Genomic DNA, 13,668 nt, shown 5'->3' on the forward strand with positions numbered 1-13,668 from the left:
AAGACTTTCCAAAACAAGTAAAATTAGCTAACCTCAATGAACCCAAAAGTACCTTAAAATAAGTATATTCTCACTAATAACGAGTGCACTTTTCTTGGCATAAAAAAAGACAACTCTTTGCTCAATATGTTGAAAAATATTCTTCCATCCATCCATTTTCTACCGATTGTCCATTTTGGGGTCGCGGGGTACACCCCAGACAAGTCGCCACCTCATCTCAGGAAAAATATTTTTAAAGTAAGTAAATGCTAGTACCATTATCTTGACATAGTGATACGCGCTTGGCATTACATTTCTTGAAACCAGCAAACTTATACTAAAAACATATTTATTGTTCTTAATGGAAAGGCAATAAGCAACCGCTTGTTACTCTCGGGGTCTCAGGCAAATCATATCGTCTAAAAATGCATTTTTCCATCGATAACATGGTATCATCGCGCGAAGTTCGTGCTCTTTCAGTCAATTAGTGCGCTAGAAATATATATATATATATGTATACATGTATATATATATACATATATATATATATATATATATATATATACAAAAATTGTATTGTATTTTTGAAGAATTCATCTGAATGTGCATGAAATATTTCTGTTCAAATTTCTTAGAAATGTCACATGTTAAATGTTTAAATATTAACTGTCTGTTTACTGTACTGTGCCAACTTTACTACTTTATGAGTACATCTTTTCTCTTGTTTCATTAAAAATAAAACAGCAAATTTCATCCGTTTTAATTATGAGACAAAATTGTGTCAAAGTCATGATTTTTCTTTTCTCGCTTGAAATAATAAATCATTACTTTAAAAAAGTAGTTTTATACTTGTGAGTGTTGATGACACAGCTTTGCAACAGTTGATATCCTCGTTTCAAGCATGTTTTACTTAATATAGGTCATACAGTCTCAGCAACAAGCTGTTATATCTTACTGAGATCATTTAGGACCAAAGCACTTAAAACAAGTAAAACACTCTAACATATAACATGCTTAGTGAGAAGAATGATCTTATCAGACAGAAAATAATCAAATATCACCCTAATTTGAGATATTTAATCTTACTTAGATTTTAGTTTTTTGCAGTGTAACGTCTAAACATGGATGACATTCATTGAAGTTAAAGAGGAAATGACCAATTAAATACATTTGAAACACTGTAGATGTAATCAACACAATTTGTCATAATATCTTAACATTTTACAACATCAGAGGGTTGGTCTTGAAGCTACTTCACCAACAGAAAGCGATACATGAAGACAAACTAAATAAATCTTGCGGCGTACCCCAGGGATCAATACTGGAACCAGAATAGTTCAGTCTCAGTATAAATAAGATTTGTAAAAAATTGTATTGTACAAAGGACTTAAAGTTAACATTATTTGTAGACGATACGACTGTGTTGTTCAGGAGAGAACACACAGAAGCTAATACAAATGATAACTGAAGAGATGGTGGTATGCATGATGCAATTGTACTTCTTTGTAAATATTGAGATTAATAAACAAAACAAAAAAAAAAAAAAAAAAACTATATATATATATATATATATATGTATATATATATATATATATATATACATATATATATATATATATATATATATATATGTATATATAATCTCATCAGTCCATTGATTTTATATACAGCTGATCCTCATTAGTAAACTGGAGCCTATGCCAGCTTGCTGATCACCAGTCAGTATTGACAAAACAATGTCTGATATTTATATCATTGATCATAACATTTCAACAATATATGTAATTACTTTGGCAGCACGGGAGGTTAGTGCGTCTGCCTCACAATACGAAATTCCTGGGTTCGATCTTGCGCTCGGGATCTTTCTGTGTGGAGTTTTCATGTTCTCCCCGTGGCTGCGTGGGTTCCCTCCGGGTACTCCGGCTTCCTCCCACCTGAATGTGAGTGTGAATGTTGTCTGTCTATCTGTGTTGGCCCTGTGATGAGGTGGCGACTTGTCCAGGGTGTACCCCGCCTACTGCTCAAATGCAGCTGAGGTAGGCTCCAGCACCCCCCGTGACCCCGAAAGTGACAAGCGGTAGAAAGTGGATGGATGGATGGATGGGTGGATGGATGGAAATATTCAAAAGTAGGGTTGTCCCGATACCAATATTTTTGTACCGGTACGAAAAATGTATTTCCATACTTTTCTAAATAAAGGGCACCACAAAAAATTGCGTTATTGGCTTTATTTTAACAACAAATCTTACGGTACATTAAACATATGTTTCTTATTGCAATCAAAGAACAATTTTGTCCTTAAATAAAATAGTGAACATACTACACAACTTGTCTTTTAGTAGTAAGTAAACAAACAAATACTCCTAATTGTCTGCTGACGTATGCAGTTACAAATTGTGTCATTTATCATTCTATTATTTTGTCAGCGTTATGAGGGACAATCTGTAGAAAATAGATTTTTAACCCGTTTGTTCATTTACTGTTATTTTTTGATTATTTTCGATTTTAACATGTTCCATCTACACTTCTGTTCAAATGTAATAATCACTTATTGTTCTGTTGTTTGATACTTTACATTAGTTTTGGACAATACCACACATTTAGGTATCGATCTGAGAACAAGTTGTTACAGGATCATACATTGGTCATATTCAAAGTGCTCATGTGTCCAGGGACGTATTTCCTGAGTTTATAAACATAATATGAATTTTAAAAAAAGGAAAAAAGATTTTGTGATGCTAAAAAAATCGATGGAATCATAGTAGTATCTACTAGATACGCTATTGTACTTGATATCATTACAGTGGATGTCAGGTGTAGATCCACCCATGGTATTTGTTTACATTGTGACGCCGGTGAGCTAATGTATCCTCTAAGGTGTGTAGTGAAGCATGTTTAGATATTCCTCGTTCAGCAGGGATAATACTTATAATAAACTTCCTTTATTTGTCGCCATGGAGGCCAGAATTAGGGATATATAAGTAGCTAGAACACAAGATGTCAGGTTCAAACACTGATGACATGTGTTAAACAAGACAAGAAGCAAAGAATTAAACAGACACAGAATTAAATTTGGCTCAATTTGAGGAGAGATGCTTGGACACTGTACCCTTGTACAGTGTCCATGCACGCTCTGGCGAAAGATTGTAAGCTTCCTCCTTTATTTAGACTTTCTCTGACCACAAGACAACGGCTGCTTCTAAGAGACGAGGTCGTAAACAGCCATCGCCTTTGATAACAACAGTTCAAAAGAAAAGGTTGTAAACAGTTCACAGAAAAGGTCGTAAAAGAGTTCAAAAAGAGGTTCGTAAAACAGTTCAAAAAAGGTTCGTAAAACAGCTCAAAAAATGTGTTGTCTGGAACTTTGGCAGATCCTGCCTTCTCTAAGCTTTGTAGTTATTGGATTAAAACACTATCTTTCTGTTGATTAACATGAAAGAAACAGAAACACCTTCATGTTACTTCCATCCTACACAGTGGAGTTTTACAAGCCTTCTTGGTAGGTTCAAAGACAGCTTTTGGTCTTCTCGCTGGGAACTCATTTCAACACAAAGTTTTTGTGATGACTTAGATAATATTATTCTAACATTACCGACTGCAGATGGATGTTAGCCGCTAGTTAATTTGCCATGTCTTAGAACACCTCTTCTTGAGGGTGTTTTAGTGTTATAACCTTACCTTTTTCTTTCCTTTTTAGGCCAAAATGCGTCCATTCTCCCTTTTCTGTCTACACACCATGTCTGCTTGTAAGTACTTTGTGATTGTGCGCTGCCGAACATGCTCCTCTGCTCGTAAAACCAGCAATGTCATAAAGTGACGACGCGCTATCATGCCCGTTAAAAAAAAAGTGGGGTGGGGAACCGGTGGCTTTTAGAGGCGGTCCATCCATCCATCCATCCATCCATTTTCTTCCGCTTATCCGAGGTAGGGTCGCGGGGGCAGCAGCCTAAGCAGAGAAGCCCAGACTTCCGTCTCCCCAGCCACTTTGTCCATCTCTTCCGGGGGGATCCTGAGGCGTTTTCAGACCAGCCAGGAGACATAGTCTTCCCAACATGTCCTGGGTCTTCCCCGTGACCTTCTACCGGTCGTACGTGCTTGGTTCGCATCCTGACCAGATGCCCAAACCACCTCATCTGGCTCCTCTCGATGTGGAGGAGCAGCGGCTTTACTGTGAACTCCCCTCAGATGGCACAGCTTCTCACCCTATCTCTAAGGGAGAGCCCCGAAACCCCGCGGAGGAAACTTATTACGGCTGCTTATACCCGTGATCTTGTCCTTTCGGTCATAACCCAAAGCTCATGACCATAGGTGACGATGGGAACGTAGATTGACTGGTAACCTACTCAGTGGCCTAGTGGTTAGAGTGTCCGCCTTGAGATCGGTAGGTTGTGAGTTCAAGCTCCGGCCGAGTCATACCAAAGACTATAAGAAAAAATGGGACCCATTGCCTCCCTGCTTGGCACTTACGATCAAGGGTTGGAATTGGGGGTTAAATCATCATAAATGATTCTCGGGCGCGGCACCGCTGCTGCCCACTGCTCTCCCCACTTCCCAGGGAGTGATCAAGGGGATGGGTCAAATGCAGAGGACAAATTTCACCACACCTAGCGTGTGTGTGAAAATCATTGGTACTTTAACTTTACTTTACTTTAACTTTAACTTTAAATTGAGAGCTTTGCCTTCCGGCTCAGCTCTTTATTCATCACAACGGATCGATACAGCGTCCGCATTACTGAAGACGCTGCACTAATGGCCTGTCGATCTCACAATACACTCTTCCCTCACTTGTGAACAAGACTCCGAGGTACTTGAACTCCTCCACTTAGGGCAGGGTCTCCTCCCCAACCCGGAGATGGCACTCCGCCCTTTTCCGGGCGAGAACCGTGGACTCGGACTTGGAGGTGCTGATTCTCATCCTAGTCTCGTCACACTCGGCTGCGAACCGATCCAGTGAGAGCTGAAAATCCTGTCCAGATGAAGCCATCACGACCACTTCATCAGCAAAAAGCAGAGACCTAACCCTGCAGCCACAAAACCGGATCCCCTCAACGCCTTGACTACGCCTAGAAATTCTGTCCATTAAAGTTATGAACGGAATCGGTGACAAAGGGCATTCTTGGCGGTATAGTACAGAATATGACTCATTTGTATCGCGGGATTTTACTAGTAGTGGTATACCGTTCAACCCTCCTTGAAATATGTTGATCTGGTTTCCCGTGCCAATGATCTCTCACGAATGCAACAAAGTGCGAGAGAAGGTCATGTGATTAGACTTCCCACTGAAGGGAGCTCCAATAAATGTTTGAATCTAGATGCTGCTTAATAATGAATTTCAATCTGCAATGCCAGTTTGTCCCTTGATAACATGCGCGGCTGAAGATTGTAACGCCAACTAGAGAGGCCTGAGGCTGAATATCTTTAGTGGTCATTTCTTCTTGGCCAGTAGTCAGACATTTTACTCTTTGCAACTTTACTCATCCGGGGTTTTCCCCTTCTCATAGTAGGTAGTAGCCAGCCAAAATGCTAAATACGGACTTGATATCAGCACAATCCTCTGGGGTCTTCAACACAAAAGAGGTTTTGGAGAAAATGGGGAGCAGTGAAGCCAATCCACTGGCAGGAAGTGGGAGCCCCATTTGCACCACGAAGCTCCGCAGTCAATGATGATTAATGACTCGCTCACAGGGTCATAGCTACACCTTGCCTGCACTCAACTTTTACACACAAACTGCCTTCATCCAATTGGGATAACCAGAAAGTCTATATTTACCTGCATTTATTACAAATGACACCCCATTGGATACGCACTTGAGGAGTACGCATCCACATTGTCACGACCAGAACAGGACTCTGAACAGAGATGCAGGCTTTTCAGAAACAGATATTTATTCGGACAAGGGAAGGGGTCCAAGACGGGAGAAACAAAACTGGCTATCAAAAACAGAACTAACCTGACCTCTAAACTAACAAAAATATCAATATCTCAAAAACGCTCCATCTACAGAAGGAAAAAGGGGCTATGAAAAAGAAGTACTGAGTATAACAAAAAGCGCTCCAATGGAGGTGATGCTAGGAAACTAATCTTACCTGAGAAAACTTACAAATCAAAATACTCCCGTGGATCCAAAAAGGTACGAAAAACGTGGCTATGGACGATGCTATGGCAAAGGAACGCTGGAGGTGCGCGCAAGAAGACATACTTGCCAACCCTCCGGGATTTTCCGGGAGGCTCCCGAAATTCAGCGCCTCTCCCGAAAACCTCCCGGGACAAATTTTCTCCCGAAATTCAAGTGGAGCTGGAGGCCAGGCCCACCAACATTGAGTCAGACCTGACTCAATGTTGTGACCCTCTTAAAGAGGACAATACTGCCATCTACTGTACATAGAATAGAATGTAAATATATTCTACATTCGTTCTGAAGCCCACAGTAAAGAGACGTAACTTCATCACGTCGCATGGTTATTGACTCCAACCCAATATATTACACCGTCGACGAGCAAAATGAAGAAATACGCTTGCAAGTTCCAGAACGATTGGAAACAAGAATTTCAGTTTATCCAGGAGAGTTCAAAGGAGAAGGAGTATGTTGCCTGTAAATTTTGTAGAACAGACTTCTCCATTGAACACGGCGGCCGAAAGGAACGGTCAGCGTAGGACAAAGCGTCCGCAGCGCAGCTACGTTCACAACCCAGTATTATGGCCCACCTCGCAAAATGAAGACCCCGATGGTGTATCTTATGCTGAGACCAGTGTTAATTTTGACGGCAAAATTTGATTTAGTTTTAGTCATAGTCTTTTGACTAAAATGTAATTTAGTTTTAGTCATAATTTAGTTATTTAAATTGTTTTAGTTTTTGTCTAGTTTTAGTTGACGAAATATCATAAGATTATAGTAGACGAAAACTACAGTAGATTTAGTCGACTAAAGGGTAATATGTAAACTTTCCCTTCAATTTCTCAAAGTCAAAGCAAAAGAGCGGAAAAATCACCGATATAAGTCGTATTTTGATGAAAATCATGTCTCAAATTTAGTATTTCACGAGTAAGCCGTGTAATAAACGGGATAACGTCGAGTGAGTTGTATGTTGTGGAAAATGCTTACCTGTGTGTGGATTTCGGCGTGATCCGACTGTAAATGTCGCTTCAAGTTTGTTGTGTTTTCCCCCGTAATCCTCGTGCTGCATTTCTTACACTGCGTCTTGTTATCTTTGACGTCAAATATAAAATTTCCCCATATGTCCTCTCTCCTCTTCCTCCCCGGCTTTGACATGTTGTCTTCTGCAGCGCATTCCCGGGTCAGTCTCAAACGCAAACTACGTTTACGTAACTTCCTTAACACGTCGCTCTGATTGGTTCTCTTCCCAACTCCTCCCGCCTTTTCCTAACGAAATGAGTTCCGACTGGATCTCGTCTCTGGCAGACATTTTCGTCTCGTTTTTATTCGTTGAGAAATATGTCAATACACCTCGTCATCGTCTTAGTCCTTGTAAATATTTTTTTATTTAGTTATTTTCTCGTTTTAGTCAGAAAAAAAAGGTCGTTGACGATAACTATGACGAAAATTTTTCGTCAACAAAATTAACACTGGCTGAGACAAAGATGGCTATGCTGATAGCTGGAAGCAACATCCCGTTCTCCTTTGCGGATGTCTACAACAATTCCGTGAAGGATATGTTCCCGGAATCGTAAGTCGCTCTCCAATACGCAAATGGCAGAACAAAGGTTACTCAAATAGTGAAAGGTAAGTGTTGTTGTTGTTTTTTTACTAACCAGCAAGCACAGTACAGTTAGTAGAACAACTGTGTTTTTATTACTGTGTATTTGATAGGTGCTGTCGGAAATTGAACTATTTCATTTATTCATATATATAATAAAACAAATCTATATAGCTAGAATTCACTGAAAGTCAAGTATTTCATACATATATATATATATATATATATATATATATATATATATATATATATATATATATATATATATATATGAAATATATATGAAATACTCGAGTTGGTGAATTATACCCCACCCCTCTTAACCACACCCCCCGCCCCAACCACGCCTCCGCCCCACCCCCGACCACGAACCCCCCCACCTCCCGAAATCGGAGGTCTCAAGGTTGGCAAGTATGCGAGAAGATACAAAACACTCTGGCACAGGACAAGAGGAGGACGAGACATTTATACACAGGTGGGCACAATCAGGCAATCAGAAGAGACATCAGACCAGTAAAACAGGAGGAAGGGCAAGTGATCTGAAACCGGCGAGAGAGTTCACCTTTCGAAATTAAACAGGAAATGACAAGACAACATGAAACCAGGCGAAACCCAGGCAAGACTTCACAAAGGTGGGACACACATGACTTGTGAAGACAACGTTGGGGTGTATTTATCAGGGGGACTACCTTTTCCATTGGGGAAAAACCATAGAATAGAGTCTTGACCTTTGACTCAACCTTTGACCGACAGTTTAGAATTGTACCAGAACAGCAGCAGTATGGTTCTTGTTGTTTTTCCACACCTTCAGGCACGGAAGCCGCCAAAGAACAACAGCAGAATAGGCTTTTGTTTGAGTGATTGATTTATTGATTGATTGATTGATTGAAACTTTTACAAGTAGATTGCACAGTACAGTACATATTCCGAACAATTGACCACTAATAAGTTTTAAACTTGTTTAAGTTGGCGTCCACATTAATCAATTCATGGTATATGACATTTCAAGTACTCCAATGTATATGCTGTTATCTTCAAATTTCCCCAACCTTTGAGCCAGTCTGTGTGTCCGCTAGAGATGCGCGGATAGGCAATTATATCATCCGCATCACCAAAATCGTCATCCACCCACCGTCCACCCGAACCAACTTTTTATCGGGACCGTACCCGCCCGCCAACCGCCCGCTGAATTACATCAGAGGTTGGCCACCTTTACCGCTCACAGAGCTATATAAACCTGTTTCACAGAGTAATGTAGTCAATTGGAGCCTCTAATGTTCTCGCGACTATTCAATAGCATTCATCCTGATGACAAGAATATGGGCGTGCTGTGAAGCCATTGCCTTTGACACCTTCAACAACATGTACACACCGATTGTTGGTCCAGCAACATGTTGGGTGCAGTTTCCGCAATGACATGTAAGAGATTGAAAAGCATACTGGGTGATACAGAGTACACCGATGGTTGTGATATAAACAACTTTAACAATTACTAATATGCGCCACGCCATGAAGCCACACAATACAAGATTGACAAACACATATCGGGAGAACATCCTCACAGTAACACAACATAAACGCAACACAACTAATACCCATAATCCTTTGTATTCATGACACTTCCTGAATATATTTTACACCCCTGCGCCCCCAACCCCGCCCACCTTACCAACGCACGGGGGAGGTGGTGGGGTTTGGGGTGTATAAAATAGTCAGGAAGTGTCATAAATACAAAGGATTATGGGTATTTGTTGTGTTGCGTTTACTGTGAGGATGTTCTCCCGAAATGTGTTTGTCGTTCTTAACTGGTGTGGTTTCAAAGCGTGGCGCATATTACTAAGAGTGTTAAAATTGTTTATATCACAACCATTAGTGTACTCTGTGTCACCCAGTACGCCTTGCAGTCGTGTGCGTGTTGCCGCGGAAGCCACACACAACATGATGCTGGACTGACAAGCAGATCGTGTATGATGTAGAAGGCGTCAAAGGCAATGGCTTCATAGCACGCCCTAATATTTAATATCTGGGTGACTGCCGGCAGTCATTCAAGAGAATATTAACGTCTCCTATTGACTTCTTCGCTTTATGACACGGGTCTTAAATGGCTCTTTGAATGGCAAAGGATACCGATCCCAGAACCATGTATATCAAATTTCTCCGGATGGTTCAACTGCCACCTGCCCGAATCTAATTAAAATGTATTTTTTCGTCATGTCAACCGCCCGACCTGCGGTTTACCCGCGGACTCCGTGGATGAGACCGCAAACCGCGCATCTCTAGTGTCCGCATCTCTGCTGATAAGTGTGAGTGACTGGAAGAAAGGCTCTGACTCAACAAAAGCGCCAACAGTTGCTTTGCATTGAGAACTCTTTCAAACCGCAGTATAAGACAACCCATCCACTGAAGCAGGAGTCTGCAACCTTTACTATCAACTTCCACTAAAGAACAATAATGTCAAGTGGCAAAACCTAACACAGCTTATAAACTTTTCAAAGTTTTCATTTGACAGGAAAAGAAATCTGTCTATGTGAAAATAAACGCCTGTTTTCTTTTTTTGGCAAATATTCATAGTTTGCTTACTCAAAAGGTTGCACTCTCGACAATATGAACTGAACACGCAGGCTTCTAGTCTCTTCTACTTGCCTTCCTTGCGCCTCAGGACTCAGTCTTTGTGCGTTCACGGCCTCACAGACAGTCCAAAATGACAGAAATGCTAACTTTTCTTAATGGGGTTAAAACAAATCTGAGGGGTCCACCACAAGGAGGCAGAAGAGCGGCATGTGTGTGTGTATGTGTGTGTGTGTGTAGTCCACATTTGCGGTCCTCTCCCAGGTTTCTTAGTCATTCTCATCGACGTCTCACTGGGTTGTGAGTTTTTCCTTGCCCTTATGTGGGCGCTGGTCCGCGGATGTCGTTGTGGCTCGTGCAGCCCTTTGAGACACTTGTTATTTAGGGCTATATAAATAAACATTGATTGATTGATTAACTGAGTTGCAGACCCCTGTGATAAAGGTTTGCGTGTAGACATGTCGGAAAATGGGTTTTTTGCCGATATTGTCCAACTCTTAATTTCCAATACCGATATCAACCGATACTGATATATACAGTGGTGGAATTAACACATTATTATGCCTAATTTTGTTGTGATGCCCCGCTGGATGCATTAAACAATGTAACAAGGTTTTCTAAAATAAACCAACTGAAATTATGGAAAAAAAATGCCAACATGGCACTGCCATATTTTTTATTGAAGTCACAAAGTGTATTATTAGTGTTTTAACTTGCCTCAAAACAGCAGCTTAGAATTTGGGACATGCTCTCCCTGAGAGAGCATGAGGAGGTTGAGGTGGGCGGGGTTGAGATGGGGGAGGGGAGCAGGGGTGTATATTATAGCGTCCCGCAGGAGTTAGTGCTGCAAGGGGTTCTGGGTATTTGTTCTGTTGTGTTTATGTTGTGTTATGGTGCGGATGTTCTCCCAAAATGTGTTTATCATTCTTGTTTGGTTTGGGTTCACAGTGTGGCGCATATTTGTAACAGTGTTTAAGTTGTTTATACGGCCACCCTCAGGGTGACCTGTATGGCTGTTGACCAAGTATGCTTTGCATTCACTTGTGTTGGAAAAGCGTAGATATTATGTGATTAGGCCAGCATGCAAAGACAGTGCCATTAAGGTTTATTGGCGCTTTGAACTTCTACCTACGTCCGTGAACACAGCGGCGTTTTAAAAAGTCATACATTTTACTTTTTGAAACCGATACCGATAATTTCCGATATTACATTTTAAAGCATTTATTGTCCCATAAAATATCGTCCATCCGATATTATCAGACATCCCTATTTGCGTGTAAAACTTGTGCAAACTTGTTAGCACTAGCAAAGTGGATCTACTTAGCTTGTCTTTTAAATCAGCAAAATTGACGGCCCAATTCATGTAACGTGTCAGAATTATGCTAATTATTACAAAACCCACAATAGTTAGAGGTAGAAAATCAGATATCATCATTTAGCGCTCACAATGTGATTTATCAAGCCTAAAACTGTTCCGCGTGTATATTTAGCAGGTTTGGATTTATCTTCTCTGATCGTGTCAACAATCTTCATGTTTTTGTCGGAAACAAAATAGCCATAAATGTCATCTTTGAACTTATAAATGACTTAAAGCAGGGGTGTCCAATCTACGGCCCATGGGCCAAGTGCGGCTCGCCGGCGTCGACAGTTCGACCCGCAAGGCGTGATGAGTTCTAATATGTTACCTGGCCAACAAAAATGCCGTTTGATTGCAGCATATTTGCCATCTTCTTGTAAAAAATGTGATGTGAGTGAATCAGGTCAATGACCATGAATTAAATATTGCATTGACCTATATGACCCAGTTTGAGAAAACCTTCCCTACTCATGGCACAAAAAAATACAACTAACACAGAAAGTCAACACAACCTGCTCACGGAACTTTGTGCATTAATAATTTTAAAAAAGCTCCCAGCAAATCCATGTCAATGCATGATAGGAAAAACTTAAAACATTATCTCCGCTATTATTAATTTTTGGCGCATTTTAACTACTTGATATTTCGGATTGATTACAAAACTTTAAGGAGGTCATTACGGAAGTAAAAAGATAAAAGTTTAACTTTCACATAATATCCAAGTATATTAATTATATATTGTTATTTTAATATAATATGTACACATATGGGCTATATATATTCTTACTTTTTTTGCCCCAAAATTATATCTGCTGACATTTTTTCTCAAGCGTTTATTTTGGTGTATAGCAGGGGTCACCAACGCAGTGCCCGCGGGCACCAGGTAGCCCGTAAGGATCAGATAAGTAGCCCGCTGGCCTGTTCTAAAAATAGCTCAAATAGCAGCACTTACCAGTGAGCTCCCTTTATTTTTAAAATTGTATTTATTTACTAGCAAGCTGGTCTCGCTCGACATTTTTCATTCTAAGAGAGACAAAACTCAAATAGCATTTGAAAATCCAAGAAAATATTTTAAAGACTTGGTCTTCACTTGTTTAAATAAATTCATTTATTTTTTTACTTTGCTTCTTATAACTTTCAGAAAGACAATTTTAGAGAAAAAATACAACCTTAAAAATTATTTTAGGATTTTTAAACAAATATACCTTTTTACCCTTTAAATTCCTTCCTCTTCTTTCCTGACAATTTAAATCAATGTTCAAGTAAATTTATTTTTTTTATAGTAAAGAATGATAAATAAATGTTAATTTTATTCTTCATTTTAGCTTCTGTTTTTTTCGACGAAGAATTATTGTGAAATATTTCTTCAAACTTATTATGATTAAAATTCAAAAAAAATATTCTGACAAATCTAGAAAATCTTTAGAATCAAATTTAAATCTCATTTCAAAGTCTTTTGAATTTCTTTTAAAATTTTTGTCCTGGAAAATCCAGAAGAAAAAACTATTTGTCTTAGTTACAAATATATCTCGGTCCAATTTGTTTTATATTCTAACAAAGTGCATATTGGATTTTAACCTATTTAAAAGATGTCATCAAAATTCTAAAATTAGTCTTAATCAGGAAAAATTAATAATCATGTTCCATAAATTATTTTTGAATTTTTTTCAAAAAGATTTCGAATTAGCTTGTTTTTCTCTTTTTTTTTTTGGTTGAATTTTGAATTTCAAAGAGTCGAAATTGAATATAAACTATGTTTCAAAATTAAATTTTAATTTTTTTTTCCTGTTTTCTCTTTTTTTAAACCCTTCAATTAGGTGTTTTTTTCATCATTTATTCTCTACAAAAAACCCTCTATAAAAGGAAAAAAAATGTACGACGGAATGACGGACAGAAATACCCTTTATATATATATATATATATATATATATATATATAATTTTTTTTTTGATAAAGCTGAATTGAGCAAATTGGCTATTTCTGGCAATTTATTTAAGGGTGTATCAAACTGGTAGCCCAGTTGGTTTCAAAAAGGTTGGAGACCCCTG

General features: G+C 39.2%; 1 protein-coding gene across 1 annotated transcript in view; it reads right to left on the reverse strand.

Moving 5' to 3' along the window:
• The window catches only part of kcnh8 (potassium voltage-gated channel, subfamily H (eag-related), member 8), a 196,055-nt gene that overhangs the window by 159,984 nt on the left and 22,403 nt on the right, over positions 1–13,668 (reverse strand). The window lies entirely within an intron of this gene.

The sequence above is a fragment of the Nerophis ophidion genome, linkage group LG21 (genome assembly GCF_033978795.1).
Source record: "Nerophis ophidion isolate RoL-2023_Sa linkage group LG21, RoL_Noph_v1.0, whole genome shotgun sequence".
NCBI classification, from domain to species: Eukaryota; Metazoa; Chordata; class Actinopteri; order Syngnathiformes; family Syngnathidae; genus Nerophis; species Nerophis ophidion.